The sequence below is a fragment of the Coloeus monedula genome (assembly GCF_965178545.1).
Source record: "Coloeus monedula genome assembly, chromosome: W".
Classification (NCBI taxonomy): domain Eukaryota; kingdom Metazoa; phylum Chordata; class Aves; order Passeriformes; family Corvidae; genus Coloeus; species Coloeus monedula.
In genome coordinates, this window is record NC_138821.1 from 27,064,029 (window position 1) to 27,076,720 (window position 12,692).

A 12,692-nucleotide genomic window follows, 5' to 3' on the forward strand; every position below is an offset into this window, starting at 1 on the left:
TGCCTATAGAGCTGTTCTGATGCCCAGCAGAGCTTCAGACTATTTGAAAATTTCCACTGCTTTCTGGGGGAAACCTGTGTTGTGGTTTAGGAATAGTATTTCCCACTTTAGTGCTCCCACCAAGAAACTCCAAACCACGCACTGCTTGCTCACTCCCCCATCCCCCTTGCCCCTCCCCTGTGGGGGCTGGAGAGGGGAATTGGAGGTACAAAAGTTAAAGATCATGGGATAAGAACAATTTACTGGAAACAGCAATGAGATAAGAAAAGGAACAGTAACAGCAATACTAATGACAAAATGTACAAGAAAGAGATGAATTATTCACATGCTATGGTGATTTGAAAGTAAAACAGCTGGAGAAATGACCCCCCACACACAAATACCTTGAGAGTGATTTCAGGTCGGAGTTACAATTTAATAGAAAGATTACAATAAATGCAATGATACAGAAAAACTGGCTTGAACTCACTAAGTCAGAGTACAACCTGGCACCCTGTTGGTCAGGGTGGTGGTCACAGTCCTATCAAGTGGTGATTGCATTCCTGTTGAAGTAATGGTTGCAGTCAAAAGCAGTAATCCTGTGGAAGTTCTGGTCCTCTTCTGGATCCATCCGGTGGTGGTGGTGGTGGTGTATTCTAAGTCCCAGACCTCGAGATTATATATGCTCAGATTCAGGCAGGCATGCTCAGTACCTTCCCCAGGGCAGGGAGTTTCACAATGGAATGATGTAATCCTGTCATAGGATATTTTTTGAGTCCTTGATGGTCATTGCAGCTGTCTATTTTGCTGGTGCTGCTGAGCCATTATGGCCCATTAGCAGAGATGACCCCCTCAGGATGGGTGTAACTGTGTTGGTGCTTTCCTGGAGGGAGTTATCAGGGCTGAGTCATTTGTGAAGACAAAGAGACACTACCCTGCCTTGCAGGGTTTTCCTCTTCTCATTTAACACTCAGCTTGTAGACTGAGGGGTTGGGTGTGCACTGGGCAGCTACTGTTAAACGACCCATCATTAACAGTTTATCACAAATGATGTAGAGGGGAGTAGAATACACAGTTTGGTTACACCCATATTGGCACTCTTCTCTTGTAACCATGACACAAGCTTTCTATGCAGAAATCCCCAACACTTCCTGACTGCTTCCTTCCCCTACTACACAACCCAGGAGGGATCCCTTCATCCATACCTGGAAAATGGCATGAGGTGGTATAGAATAACCTCTAAGTCCCAGCCATTCCCCTCCTGACAACTGCAAAAATTAACCCTCTTCTGGCCTGAACCAGGACAACCTTTCAGCAAGTTTCTTGGTTTGATGTGAGTTCAAGTGATTTGGCCATGTGACACAGATTTCCAATTCATTATATCTGTTAATATGCTAGTACTGAGAAGTAAAAATTTCTATAGAGCAAATCCAGATGATTTATTTTCTAACAAGTCACTCTGAGTTTTCTCTTGATTCTGCAGCCATCAGCAAGGTGGGAGGAGAAAAGCAGATGGACGATTTGTTCTAGGAGATGATATTTAGTACCATGTAGCTGCCACATTCACTGTGTCCTCCTGCAGGCCATGAAAGAAAGATAGAAAACAAGCAAGCAAGTGCTGGGATACTCAGGGTCTTGGAGGCACTGCCTGGGCTTGGTGAGGGTACCTTTTTATGGACAGATTTCCCCCGACACAGGTTTGTCACTTTCTCTGCAAATTAGTTCTCATGAGCAGTCCGTTCTTTCAGACCTTTCTGGAAGTGGGTCCAAGGCTTTGGGGTCTTGGGTGTCAGGAAAATTAATCCAAAAACACCAGAAGTTTATGTCCACAAAGGAGACAGAGGAGTCCTGTTACTTTATTCAAATAAAGGGAGAGGCCATGGGGCATTCCCCTGGTGTCTCTCAAATTGTTAGAGGATGCAGCCTCCTTTTAATCCTAATTTCCCGGCTGCATTTCCCTCTCTCTTTCCCCATTGGCTGAGATATTTGAGAGGTACAGACATCCCGAATCACCTAATATAGACCTTCCTTCAAATGTATACCCCCCCATTTTTTATTTTCCTATGGAATTTATGGTTCCTCCCATTGCTTCTTTCATCTCTCAGTATCTACCTTTATCTACCAGGGACCTATAGTTCGTTTGTAAAGACAGATCCCTCTCATTCCTTTAATGGGTGATCTCTGCCCACTTACCAGATCGACCATAGATCAACAGTTCTTGCCTGCTCCTGTGCTGATACTGTCTTTTGTTTGTTGTGTCTCCAGGGAATGGAAGAAGGATGCTTGTTGAGAGTCTTTCTGAAGAATGGCTAAAAAGCAAAGGTCATGATAACACAGGAGGCTTAGTAAAGATGCAGACACTGAGTCCTTGAGCAAGAAGTTGCATAGATAACAGAATGTGCATTCAGATAAGAAAGAAGACAGAAACCATATGGAAGAGAAAGATAAGACCACCGTGTTTGCAGATCCCACGGAATAGCTCCCACCAATGAGGAGCTCAACTTTTGCAATATGTATGAGCTAATTAGTAGTACTATAAGTATGTGTAGTTTATGATAATAAACGAGACTTGCTGAACATCATGCCTTGAGTGCTTGTCTCCCGCGACTCCACCCGACATCTGGCGCCCGAACAGGAGAAGTTGCCCTAGCCTTATGCGACGGGGGAGTTGCGTTGGGGTCGGGTCCCGCAGCTAGACGGACGGCGAAAGAGGTCTCGTATACTGCAGCGATTTCCTCCACGCCCGAGTGACCGCACAGGCGGGCTCGCCGATACGTGCTGCCGAAGCCTGGAGGGGCTAGCAACGGTACCGTCGTAAGTATGGAAAGGCAAGCAGCACAGGAACTTTTCAAGGCTTTTTTGCTTAAGCGTAATTTTAAAGGGATTGATCTTGATAAAGACCTCCCCGCTCTTTTAACGCATGCGCGCTCTTACGGTTTTTTCGCTGACCCCCACTCCATTCATGAATTAAGTCGGTGGCGCGCGTATAGTGACAAACTCTGGGATCTTGTCTTAGATGACGATAAGCCAGCTAAAAAGATAGCTAAACTATGGAGAGTTGTTTATAATGAACTTTTAATGGTACAGGCAGAAAAGAAAGCCGCAGAAAAGATTAAAGTTGCACAGGACCGTAATCGTCTTTACGGGGAACATGGTCCCTCTCCCTTCTCTGGTCCGCCTAATCCCCCCACCTTTGCTACGGTTCACGTACCCCCTGAGGCTCTTGCCTCTGAGTTGCCTTCCGCGCCTCCCCCCCCCCCCCACCTCCTGCTCCTCCCACGCCTTCCTTGCCGCAGCCTGCTCCTCCGCCCTTGGCTCACCCGTCTCCGCCGGACTGTTCTCGCTCGCGAAACCCCTTTGTTAGCCCTGAGCCTGTCCCTGGGGCAGAGTCTGACCTCGCGGAGGCCATGGCTAGGGGCCATCGAGAACTTTGGGCTGCGGTTGCTCGTGAGGGCTTACAAAAGGGTGATTCTGACATGCTAGCGGCTGCTCAGGACAGCATAGCGTTCCCTGTCTTATTTGTCCCTAATCCGCAAGGGGGCGGCAATATCGCGCAGGTGACTAATCTGGATTGGAAGCTGTTAGCTCAGCTACGAGCAACGGTGGGGAATTACGGTGTCACCAGTGAACCAGTTAAACAGATGCTTGATTATATTTTTAACGCTTTTACCCTTCTTCCTGCTGACATTAAAGGCATTACTAAGCTCATGTATACCCCGCATCAGCGACTGCTTTTTGAGGCTCGCTGGAGGGAGGAGGCAGCTGTTAGTGCAGATCTCGCTAGACCCCAGGGAGATCCGTTAGCAGATATCACTGTAGATGAACTTCTAGGACAGGGTCAACATATGAGGGTTGAGGCTCAGGCTGCACTAGGCCCTGCTAAATTGCGGGAAGCTATGGCAGTTGCTAAGAAAGCTATGGATAAAGTCCGAGCCCCGGGTGGGATCCCTATGTATATGAACATTAAGCAAGGCAGAGAGGAATCTTTAGGCTCTTTTGTTGACAAAGTTATGGAAGCCATCTCAAAAGCTGGGGTTCAAGAGCATATGCATGACCCGTTACTTAAGCAATGCCTTTTACAAAATGGCAATCAAGCCACCCGTGCCCTTATCACCTCCACCCCAGGGGATTGGACTGTCCAGCAACTTTTAGAGAAAGCTGCGACCATGCCCACTGGCTCGCAACTATTCTTAGCACAAGCCTTAGCAAAATTAGGTGAAGGGCTTAAAGAACAGGCTATTAGCTCTCAAAATCAGGTAATGGCAGCCCTTGCTCCTCTCCAAGCGGCAGCAGCACGTCCCCGCCCAGCTCCAGGTGGCCGCATGAAGTGTTATCGCTGTGGGACACCCAGTCATATTCGTCGGGAATGTACAGCCGCAAGAATTTAGCGACCCAGCGCGAACAGCGGCCGCGCGACGACACAAGTAACCGCTCCAGCACCTCTACCTGTCCCCGCCCAGCGACAAGCGGAAGTCTCGGCCTGGACCTGGCAGCCTCAGTAGATACCGAGTTGCTAACATCAGAAATCCATCGCATTCCCACTGGTGTCATCGGACCTGTGTACATTAATGGCCAAGCTATGGAAGGACTTATTGTAAGTCGTTCATCTGCAATTACAATAGGACTCCTAGTAGAGACTGGTCTTGTTGATGCTGACTCCGCTGGAGAAATTTTTATTTTAGCACATACCGATTATCCTCCCGTTAAGATCCCAGCAGGACAAAAGTTAGCACAACTAGTACCATTACCACATCTGGCTTCAAGCATTCCGCCTGTTTGTGATGCACCTAGGTGTCAGCCAAGTCCTGGCTCTACTGGATCTCTGACCTTACTCACTATTGATCTCACCTCCCGCCCACGGAAGCGTTGTCTCCTGCTGCATCAGGCAGAGTCCATCACCTTGGAACCTATCCTCAACCCCCGACGCCCATGCCTTGGGTGCGCTACAAAGACCCCAAGACGGGACTTTGGCAGGATCCTGTAAAAACCTTGTACTGGGGAAGAGGTTACTTATGTGTGTCCACTCCGACAGGTCCCCTATGGGTTCCGGCCAAATGGACTAAGCCTGTTGTCACTGATGAGCAACCCACAACAGAAGAAGAAAAGAAGGGTACAGAGGAAGATCTCACTGATCCTGCAGGAAGTTGAGCAGCGGTTTTGCATTACCTTCCTTGTGGACTCTGAACAGGAGATAGAGGGTTATCTCCTCCCACATTTGCAGAGACACTTTTTGCGTTTTTGCCAATCTGCTTGCTTTGCATGTAATTGTAATAATCATAAGGCGTGGGTAAGATTGCTTTGAGGAGGCTGTAATTTACAGTGGTGGGTCCACCAGCAACATCTATCAGAAGGGTTTTGGTGTCAGTCTTGCAGTTTTCACTGGCACCGTGAGACGGCTCAAGGAGCATTAGTACAACTCACAGGCAAAAATATCATTGACAGTTTGCAATTAGTTGAAAATCTTGAAGATCTGCGGCTAAGAGAATTAGCGTGGTCAGTACAGCATTTAGCAAAAAAGATCTTAGCAGATAGCTACTCTGTAGTTTTGCAATCCTCATGCCAACCAAATATCGGGGTCCCCATTCAGTGGCAAGTTGACCCAAGAAAGTGGGATCATGTTTGCCGGCGGTTTAAGCATCGTGCTGCTAATCGCAGGCTCAGTAATGGGTCACCCCCTTTCCTACCCTCCTAAGGTGTTTGACCCTAGAGATAATATCTGGGTCTCCTTGGCACGTGAATTGAACACCACAACATTCTGTGCCTCCTTAGCCACACCCAGTACCCCATTTTTGACATGCTTAGTTGGAGTACCACTAACAGATAATACATGGCGTAACTTCGTAATCGAGACCCAGAACCAGTTCAAAATTATTAGACCATTAAAATCCACAATGAATATTACCGCTGGCCTACAAGAGTATGATAGCTGGGATGATAAACTCCCGGTGGGCCCTGAGCCACAAGAGATAGAACTAGTTGATTCTCTTAACGCTACAGCCTGTATTTATATTAATAGTTCACGTAATTTATGCCAAGAGGGCAGCCTTAATGGCTGTCGACTGAATGAATCCAACCCCACCTTGATTTATCCTATTGGCAATGCTTCACAGTGGGATTTAGAATGGTGCAACATTACCGTGAGAAATCGATCTCTTGCAGCCCCTGGAACGTTTTTCCCTCGAAAGTTACCCAGAGGGTTTTTCCTAATTTGTGGGAATCGTGCCTGGTCAGGTATTCCATCCAGGCCTGTAGGTGGGCCCTGTACCTTTGGCCAACTGAGTCTTGCACTTCCACAGCACCATCCTAATGCTACACACCGAACACGATGGCGGAGGTCTTTAACAGAAACTATAACACCTGAATGTCAGGATGACCTCACGCTATGGAGCAAATCAGAAGTGCTTTTTACCTCCCTTTTTGTTCCTGGTGCAGCTGTGGCAAGAGCCCATCATCACTTAGAAAAACTGGCATGTTGGGTAGTTAAACAGGCAAACGGTACCAGCCGAGTGTTGTCTGAACTTGCAGAAGATCTGAGTTCAGTCCAACACGCCCTGCTTCAGAATAGAGCAGCTATAGATTTTCTACTCTTAGCCCACGGCCATGGCTGTGAAGACTTTGAAGGAATGTGCTGTATGGATCTTGAGGATCATTCTAAGTCCATCCACGCCGAAATTAAGAATTTGATTGAACACTCCCAAAAAATAAAAAAAGACTCCGGATTTTTCGGATTAGAAGGACTTACAGAGTGGATGGGCTTAGAAGGATGGATGAAAAGTGTGATTAAATCCTTAATGCTGTTGCTAATAATTGTTTTGCTTGGTTTACTTATGCTTAGCTGTATAATGTCATGTGTAAAAAATTTAATTTTGAAGTCAGTCGATATGACTATGATCATGCAAAAAGAAAACAGGGGAAGTGTTGAGAGTCTTTCTGAAGAATGGCTAAAAAGCAAAGGTCATGATAACACAGGAGGCTTAGTAAAGATGCAGACACTGAGTCCTTGAGCAAGAGGTTGCATAGATAACAGAATGTGCATTCAGATAAGAAAGAAGACAGAAACCATATGGAAGAGAAAGATAAGACCACCGTGTTTGCAGATCCCACGGAATAGCTCCCACCAATGAGGAGCTCAACTTTTGCAATATGTATGAGCTAATTAGTAGTACTATAAGTATGTGTAGTTTATGATAATAAACGAGACTTGCTGAACATCATGCCTTGAGTGCTTGTCTCCCGCGACTCCACCCGACAGATGCTTGTGTCAGAAAAGCGCTGACTTCTCCCTGCATGGACCCTTCTCCAGTAACATCTTGTTTTTGCCTTTTCACCAACAGTCTTTGGTGGGTTCCAGAGCCATCTGGCTCTTGGTGTCTGAGATTTACCCAGCAACCCTTTCTCTTCTGGGCTCCTCCACATGCCAAACAGAAGTTGCTCCTAAGTGATCTTGGTGTCAGTTAATAAACAGATCTTTGAAAAATTACTAATTTAGAAAGTAAACCCTGACACCTATTTCTTCAGCAAAGATCTGGGAGAAAGGACAGTGCTGGTGTAAAGCAGTGTAGGGCTTAACATTGGATGACTTTACAAGTTCCTCTGCATCATCCCTGCCACCTTGGAATCCTCTGAAAAGTATTTCTCACTAAAAATGTAGCACAACATTAGTCTATATGACATCCTGCCCCCAAATGCATAACTGTAGATATTAATAGTAAAAATGCCCCCGTCCAATATTAAGTAAAAGCTTATACCTACTTACTAAAAGCTTCCATGGGTCACGTCACCCAATTTTCTATCTGGCAAGGGTTTAGGGGGACTTCTGCCTACTTTGTAAAGGGAACTCTGGGGGCTCATTCCAGACCTGATTGATGGGGCTGCACTTTGTGTGTGTGTCAGGGCTTTGGTTGCCCGGAGCCACAATGAGTCGTTGAGCCTGGGTGGGGATGATGGGTGGGGCTGGCTGTGATGCCCTCTGGTGCCTGTGACATCACAAAGGGCGGGGCTGGCTGTGATGTGCTAAGAAAAAGAAAAAGAAAAAGGAAAATAAAAAAAAAAGAGCGAAAGAAAGAGAGAAAGAAAAAGAGAGACAAAGAGCCAAAGAGAGAGAGAAAGAGAAAGAGAAAGAGAAAAAGAAAGAGAGAGAAAGAGCAAAAAGGAACAGAAAGAGGGAGAGAAAGAGAGAAAGAGAAAGAAAGAGAAAAAAATGAAAAAGGAAAGGAAAGGAAAGGAAAGGAAAGGAAAGGAAAGGAAAGGAAAGGAAAGGAAAGGAAAGGAAAGGAAAGGAAAGGAAAGGAAAGGAAAAGGAAAAGGAAAAGGAAAAGGAAAAGGAAAAGGAAAAGGAAAAGGAAAAGGAAAAGGAAAAGGAATTGATATTCAGGGACCTGGAGGTGTTGCCTGGGCTTGGACCTCAATGTCTTTCTGGTTGTTTGGGGCCAGCACTCAAGGGGCCTCACCAGTGCCCAGTACAAGGGGACAGGCACTGCCCTGGTCCTGCTGGCCATGTCACCAAACGGGACAAAAGAAACTTATGCAACACCAATTTGATGCGAATAATCAGACACTTCTTTATTGAGGGCACTAGGAACATGGGGGATATCTCCTCCAAAAACGTGTTCTGCTTAACAAACAAAACCCATCCATTTTATATACTTTTTCTGCTGAATCATCATTACATCAGTTCTTTTACAGTCCACGCATACTATGCCTGCTCTTAACTTTAACCTTTACATTCATTGGTTCCAATAGTTAATAACTTCATCAATATTCTTATCCTAAAACAGTCATTGGTCATTTCTACTGAGATCTACTGATTGGAATCCTTGATATTAAAATCAAGATGGGAAGGGTAGTGGGTTTCCAAGCAGCATAACTGGTGAGCATGACAGTCTCCATAGTTTCTTAACTGAAACATAAGGGTCCAGTAACTTCTTGGTGAGGCTTCTATGGTTGCCCATTTCAAACACAGCACTCCTAATATCTCTATACCTTAAACTTCCCAATTTTCTATTTTAATCATAGCTAACCCTTTTTATATGATTACATTGATTATTTAATTAAAATATTCATAACAGCCACACCATTGCTGGTCCAAGTAAGGATGCCCTTTGCCTTCTTGTCAACCTGATGGGATGTCCCACCCTTAAGGACAAGGAAGCACCCAAGATTTGTAAATGTTAATGGAGAAAAGGAATGACAAAAGTCAGAGGATCTAAAAAACATCTCAAAGTTTTATTGGTAAATTGCACACTTGGCCTGGAAATTGGTATGAGTCCCTGATGTACTATATAAGCATATGGCAGTGGGGTTTGGATAAAGGGGTAGAGTGAAAGGAAAGAGAGAAAGGAAGAGATGAAATAAAGATGGGGAGGAAAGAAAAACGAGAAGAGAAGAGAAGAGAAGAGAAGAGAAGAGAAGAGAAGAGAAGAGAAGAGAAGAGAGAAAAAAAAGAAAAAGAAAAAGAAAAAGAAAAAGAAAAAGAAAAAGAAAAAGAAAAAGAAAAAGAAAAAGAAAAAGAAAGAGAGAAAGAGAAAGAAAAAGAAAGAAAAAGAAAAAGAAAAAGAAAAAGAAAAAGAAAAAGAAAAAGAAAAAGAAAAAGAAAAAGAAAAAGAAAAAGAAAAAGAAAAAAAAAAGAAAAAGACATAACTACCACCACCAGATTCAGGGGTGGGGTGGAGATGGAGGGGGGGCCAGGTAGGCATACATGGCAGTGCTGAAGAAGAGGGAGACCATGGCCAGGTGAGGGAGACGTGGAAAAGGCTTTGTGCCATCCCTTCTTAGAGGGGATCCTCAGCACAGCCCTGAAGATCTGCAAATAGGGCAAAAGAATGAACACAAAACATCCAAAAGTTAGCAGAGAAGTTAATATCATAAGCCCAAGTTCCCTGAGGTTGGAGTGTGAGCAGGAGAGCTTGAGGATCTGGGGGATTTCACAGAAGAACTGGCCCAGGGCATTGCCCTGGCAGAGGAACAGTGAAAATGTATCATCTGTGAGCAGCAGAGCAGCGTCTGCGAATGCCAGGAGGAAGAACAGGGTGATGGAGCTGCTGTTGGACATTTCTTCACTCTGTGCATGGAAATCTGTTGAAAGATGACATTAACAAGTTAGAGCAGACTTCCTTGAGTCAATCCTATGCTATTTTCCAAACAATCTACTCCAAATTCTTTTTCTTTGGGAAACTTTGTTCAACACCTTTTTGTGAGCTCAGGTCTGTGCTGCTGAGTGAGGGCCCTTTCTTTGACCAGGCAGGAATCCTCACCTTCCCCATTGCTCTCAGCCTGAACCCAGGGGAGCTTGAAGGGACCGAAGGGCTCCCTGTGCCCCAGTGCAGAGCCCAGAGAGCTGCTCTGCCCACAAGTGGTGGGTCACCACTCAGATGCCATGTGCTTGTTACACCTCTCTCTACTGGAGGATGATCACACTTAAAATGTCCTTGAAAAATAAAGTAGATTATGTTGAAGACTCCAGTTTGAAACTCAATTTCTGCAAGTGTTACTGAAATCCTCCAAAATCGTTGGCATAAATAAAACCCTCTAACACTGTCTTTTTAGTGTTAGGGAGTAATGCATGACTTTATTCTTGGCCAGGATGTGTGTGTGTGGCTGACAAAATTCCTGCCTCCACACAGACCCTGATAGAACACTTTTTCACTTATATATACATTTTTAGCAAACAAAGAAATTAATGTTCATTGGTTCTAAATTACATAATTCTATACCATTAATTGGTATTCTATCCTCTATTGGTTATTGTTTCTCACTTCTCATGGTAATTAGTCCACATTTTTCACTCTTTTTAATATCTTTCTTCCAGGTAGGGACTTTCCAAAATACATAAACTCTTTGTTAGCCTCTTCTTTATCTTCTGGTTTCTGCAAAATGTCCTTGTAGTCCATAAATTCTGCACTTCTTGTATCCAGTTTCAACAATCCATCACTCTCTCACAGGCTTTGTTCATTGAAGCAAAACAAGATTCAGTAATTTTCAGGGAACCAAAACTTTGCTAAATGCTGGCTAAAAGTGATTTAAGGTTAACACTGCTTATAATTAATATACTGGTTATGATCAATTAAAAATTATTTAAGCATTAATCAAATCCATTAATTAAAAATAATTTTAAAAATTATATAATTTCTAACAGTCACATAGCCCCCAACTTTCTGTTCCTGAAAACTGCCTTGTGAAATCTTCTGTAGTGATTGGGAGCTGTGACCAGCCCTTACCCCTGCAGCACAGTGAGATTAAATGGGTCTTGCCCTATCAGGGGTTGCTTCTTCCCCACAGATCTTTACCCCCAGGGCTGTGAGCAGCTCTCCGGGCTGGCTGAGAGCTGCCCCTGGCAGGCATCATAGTCCCTGCCCCCAGCACAGTGCCCAGGGGTGCAGGACCCTACTCTGCAACCCAACCCTAGGCACCCCTGACTGCATCCCCCAGCTGTACAGCTGTTCCAAACTGCCCACCAACAGCCCCCCCGCACAGATCCCATCAGCTGAGGCTATGCCAGCTTTAGGAGATGCTTCCAGGAAGTGCCCCTGCATTGCCCTGCACACACAGATTCACCATTTCTAGCACTGCAAAGGTTTCTCCTTCCCTGACCTTTCTCTGCTTTGATTTTCTCTGCTTTGGCTCTGTAAGGAAAATTAATCCACAAACACCAGAGGTTTATGTCCAAAAATGAGAGAGGAGTCCTGTAACTTTATTCGAATAAAGGGAGAGGTCATGGGCATTTCTTATGGGGTCTCTCAAATTGTTAGAAGGATGCAGCCTCCTTTTTATCCTAATTTCCCAGCCACATTTCCCTCTCTTTCCACATTGGCTGAGGTACTTGAGAGGTACAGACTTCCCAAATTGCCTAATACAGACCTCTTTTCTAATGTGTAAAACCCCTCCCATTCTTTTCCTTTTTCTCTAAATCCAGGGTTTAGCACAGTCTTGAGTGAGTAACAGTCTGTCAATTAGTGGAATTACTATGGAATTTATTGTTCCGCCCATTGCTTCTTTCACCTCAGTATCTGGCCTTATATACCATCAGGCCCACAGTTTTTTTGTAAAGACACCTCCTTCTCATTCCTTTCAATCCCTCCTCTTCTTATTTTCTCAATAATTGTCTTTACAAACTTTAGTTATCATTGACTTAACTTTCTGTTCCTGAGTCTTTTTTGGTTTTACAATTATTTGCAGTGATATCATTTTCTGTCCTTTTGTAGCCATCTCTGGATCTGCAGGCATGGCTACTACCTGCATCCCCTTGATCACCTGCTGAATGAGCTGCGCTCAGCAAGGGATCATGCATGGTGTCGCAGGTTGGGTTTGTAACCGGGCAGAAACACCAATTTAGTGTAGTGGTTTGGCCCAAGATACTCATTACTGTTTATCTTCTGTGAGATAAGAATTAGGAGAAATGCAAAGCAGGCACCAAACTTGAAAGAATATAAAGAAGTGTATTAACAGACCTAAAAGAAGAAAAAAAAATACCATACCTTCAGAACTCTTCTCCTCCCCCCCCCTTCCTCCCTTCTCCCACTGACAATGTAAAAAGACAACCCTTAAGATCTTCCATCTTAAGTTTACCACTTCCATAATAACCTTGTCCAGTCCATTTAGGAAGAGGAGTGTCTCTTGCCCATGCTATGAACACATTATCACAAGGAGACAGCTGCCCACTTCCAAATAACTTTGTTCAGTCAATTTAGGAAGAGGTCTCTCTGCTCGCATGCGAG